The sequence below is a fragment of the Panicum hallii genome, chromosome 5 (genome assembly GCF_002211085.1).
Source record: "Panicum hallii strain FIL2 chromosome 5, PHallii_v3.1, whole genome shotgun sequence".
In the NCBI taxonomy this organism is placed as follows: Eukaryota; Viridiplantae; Streptophyta; class Magnoliopsida; order Poales; family Poaceae; genus Panicum; species Panicum hallii.
The window spans coordinates 57,646,361-57,651,142 of record NC_038046.1 but is presented as its reverse complement, the minus strand read 5'-3'; positions in this window follow the sequence as shown (position 1 = coordinate 57,651,142).

The window sequence follows — 4,782 nt, the reverse complement described above, 5'->3', positions numbered from 1 at the left end:
CCGCGAAGGACCTGAAGCCCAAGCCTGCCTACACAGCTGGACAGCCGCCTGCCCGAGCCGGCCTGCTGAGCCGCAGGCCGAGCTGACCCCACGAGCCGAGCCAAGACTTGTTGGGCCGACTGAGCCGGTCCAACTGACCTTGAGCCCATAACCAATTGGACCCTTTTCTTTTTCCCTTTTTCCGGCCTGACCCGAGGGACCCACCTGTCGGCCTCGGGCTGAGGCTGACCAGTGGGACCCGTTGACCCCTTGACCGTTGACCGTTGATCGGTCAACGCTGACGTCAGCAGGGCCTGACCCCCTAGTGACGTCATGCTGACATCAGCATGCCACGTGGCACGCTCTGGTGCTGCCACGTGTCACTACTGACTATTTACTTTTCCGAAATTCTTTTATTAATTTTATAAATAGGTTTTTCCTTAGAAAATTCATAATAAATCGACCAGACCTCCGAAAATTATGAAACCAGTTCCATAATTCCTCTAAAATCATAAACCACCCGTTAAAGTAGGTTTTGTGGTGATTTGGATCTTATTTGAAGAGTTTTGTGCATTTTTGCACTTTGGTCCCTACTCTTACTCGTATTTACGAATAGGATCTGACCACGAGGAGTTGACCGACGGCTAGGACTACCCGGAAGCCCAGGAGGACTTCAAAGAGAGGCCAGGTTCATGCCCATCTACAATCTGAATACCTATTAGGCATTGCTTGCTAGATATGCTATCGCTACTTAATGTGTTATTATGAGATGAACCTGCATAGCCTATTTTATTTGCATGTACTCCTTGCAATCCTATCTCACTTGTTTATTATATGAAATGCCTTGCTATGCGTTGCATGTGTATGTGTGGGAATGGATGAATAGTCTTGGTGTGAGTGGAGATACACTTTCTAGGAGTTGGTGAATAGGGCTTTTAGCCGGAAGCGGGCTAACCTAACTCGATCGTGGATCAAGGGCTTGGGGTGTGTATCTTGGCACACCATACGGAGTACCTGTGGCGGGTACAGTTTTTGGTTACGAGGATGTGGTGTTGGAGGCACCCATTATGGGTGCAGTTGCGGACCACCGTGGTGGGGACGCTTTTGACGAAGATGCCCGCTTCGGCAGTTAAGGACCGGGTAAGAGTAACTATGACTTGTGGGAATCTATTAAGCGTGCACACCACTTACCCATTATGAGGGTGGGCCCGATCCGGGATTAGCAAGCGCGGTACCAAGCCGGTGGGAGGATCGAGTATTAGTGCAGGGGAAGGAGGTGCTAACCTCACGTTCCCCGAGACGCATGGGAGGCTTCACAGTCCCGGGGCGACCTCCTGTGGGAGGATGCGCCCAAGATCCGGGAAAGCCGGATGGTGATGTGGCTCCTAGTTCCGTTTCTTTAGACCGGTGTTTCGTATATTAGTCGGCTGATCTCCGGCTAGTGTCGATTCGAGTGGGTCCAGGTGTACAACCCCTGCAGGGTGTAAACTATACGTATAGCCGCGTCCTCGGTTATGGACATCCCTACTCCTCTGTTGCTCTTATTAGTTAGTGTTACTTATGAATTCTACCTCCCTCTAGAGTGACTTTCTTGCTAGGGGGCAGCTGAGGTGCGAGGAGAGGGAGTTCTCGCATCGACTTGGTGATGTTGGAAGGTGTGTGTTGGACCGGGAGTCCGGGATGCCGGAAGAGCCCGAGCCGGAGCTGGATAAGCGTTTGTGTACTTATATATATGATGTTGCATGCCTAGGAAACCCCAGCCTTTCCTTGAAATTGTATTTCCATTAGACTAGTCCACTTTAAAGCTTGCATTCGGATGGTGACGTGAACCTATCCCACTCCTTGGGGATAGCCTGGTACGATGCAGGATCCGATCCGGAGTTCGATCCCAACGATGACGGTTGGTACGACTGAAGCCCGTGCTACGCTCAAGTCGCCTGTGGGGAAGGTTCCTGAAGATGAAGGACGGCCAAAGACCTAGTTACCGCTTTGCGCTTTCTGCTTGTTCATTCTAGCCGAGAGGTTTGTAATAAAACTACAGATCCTTTGGATTTATGTAATAATTAAACCTGTGTTTGACCTTATGCGAAGTATGACTATGATATTATGCCTGAAATAAGTTCTGTATGTGATAGCGCTTGATCCAGGAACTATCACAATGATACAGGGAGTCGGATTCCTCGATTTTGGAATCTGGTTCGTTTCAGTTGGTATCAGAGCCATACTTGATCGTAGCACGAGCCGTAGATATGGACGATAGACCTAGGAAAGTCTATACGCTTCTATCCATTTACTATATTACCTTGATCTATATTTCATCACTCCTTTGACTCAGTCTCTTCCCTCCACTCTTGATTTATTCTCTCACCTATTCTAACACCGCTCTTGCGTATTTTGCACATAGTGAACGCTGCTATGGAAGTTGCCATGATGGGTGTGACCCACGAGCCAGAGATGTATGCCCGCCATCGCCAGGGGCTAGTTGTCTAGTTGGAGCACGTCCTGTGGATCACCGGATTCAGCAAGAACTGTGTCAAGCTTTCCACGTGGGTGACAGGGTCTTCCCCACACTACTGTTGCAGCACGGTCAAGCTAGTTGTCACGCCTGATCCAGCAGTACCTGATTTCCCAGGAGAGATGGTCTTCAGCTCAGGCATTCTACTCACCACAGCCATCCAGTCAGCGGCCAGAAAGATGGTCAAGAGGATCATCACTAGGTACTGGGACACCGTGTTCAAGGAAACCCACTTCAGACTGATCCCTAGAGCTATATTGGCAGCCAAAGACAGAATGGCCGCTCACCTGGCAATGGCCATGGCTCCGCACCAAGGACGCGAGGGAGATCACCTACTCCACACCACCGGGGCCTACTTGCTTAGCATTGATAGCTTGCTGAGGGATAGAGAAAAGGAGTGCCACCTCATGCATACGAGCATTGCATCAAGTACACAGCGTGTGCAGATATTGGAGAATGAAGTCCAGAGGTGGACCTTGTCCTACGCCAGAGTAACCGCTATCGTGCATCGCATGAGCGAAGCCAAGGACGCGTTGGAGCTGAAACTCCAGGAGGAGACCGCCCTGAGGGTAGCCGCTGAAAACAAGCTTATCCAGGCAGAAGTAAGGATTGCCGAGCTCGAGGCACGTCAAGCCGAGGAGGGGGAAGCCCTGCCGCTCTGAGGACTAGTAGCACGCGATGGGAACCCACAAGTATAATAGGTTGTAAACTAGTAAGCCGATGACTCATCCCGGCTAAGTTATCCTGAGTCAAGCCTGGTTGCCGATGTCGCATGCCGACAGTAGTATTAGGAGTTGAGTTCTGGATGTCTGGAACGGTCACCCCTCTTTTGTAACCTTCGTGATGTATCTTAGATGCGAGAGTAGCGTGCTATCTGCAAGGTTAGTCATAACCTCGGGATAACATGGGTGTATGACTTGTGCTGTTGGATGGGTGAATGTTGAATTTTATGCTTCTTATGATTTTACTTATATATATGATGTTGCATGCCTAGGAAACCCCAGCCTTTCCTTGAAATTGTATTTCCATTAGACTAGTCCACTTTAAAGCTTGCATTCGGATGGTGGCGTGAACCTATCCCACTCCTTGGGTACGATGCAGGATCCGATCTGGAGTTCGACCCTAACGATGACGGTTGGTACGACTGAAGCCCGTGCTATGCTCAAGTCGCTTGTGGGGAAGATTCCTGAAGATGAAGGACGGCCAAAGACCTAGTTACCGCTTTGCGCTTTCTACTTGTTCATTCTAGCCGAGAGGCTTGTAATAAAACTACAGATCCTTTAGATTTATATAATAATTAAATCCGTGTTTGACCTTATGCGAAGTATGACTATGATATTATGCCTGAAATGAGTTCTGTATGTGATACGCTTGATCCAGGGACTATCACAATGATACAGGGAGTTTGCATTTGGTTTATGCCCCCACTCTGTTGTCAAGTCTGCTTATGTGGACAAAAATCGGAGGAATGGGAGTATGAGACCCATAATCTCTAGCACGTGCACCTTGCGTATGTTAACTATAGCAAAACTAAAGGAGATGATGCAGAAGCAACTGTTGAACTGGCTTCCTCATGTGGACATCCGAACAGACATGACCCATGACGGTTGTCAATATAACAAGGCTCATTAACTACCACACAAGGAGTCAAAAGAATCAGTGAAAGACGTTGATGGAGCTAACACCCTCAGATATTTTTGGCCCAGTCAAGCAAATAGCTAGAAGGGATAAGGCACATGGTGAGTTTGACTACTTCTTAAAGCACGTTTAGATTTACATTATAGAGAGAGAGAGAGAGAATATATATTGAGCCTTTCACAAAGTTGAAAGAGTTCACGGCGAAGATATAGTGAACTCAACATAAAGTTCAATGCCTCCACCGCAATGATAATGGCAGAGGTTATTGATCAAATGAGTTTACTATTTATCTTAAAGAGAACAAAATGACAAGGACATTGACTTGCCTCAACAACACTCCACGATAAAATGGAGCGGAGGAGCAGAAGAATTGTCATCTTGCTGAAAGTTGTCGAAGTGTTTTCCACGCCAAGAACATACCTGAAACGTTGTGGGCCTAGTGTATGAGGACAACAATGACCTATGTCTCACCTGGGCAGCCTCAACCCAAGATAGGATTCATGTCACCTCATGAGCTGCTGTGGAAGGTGAGGCCAATGATCAAGCATCTCAAAGTATTTAGCTATGTTTGCCATGCATTTTGCATGATCACCTAAGGAGTAAATTCGAGAAGAAGGCAATTCATTGCGTCTTTGTTGGCAACGATGATG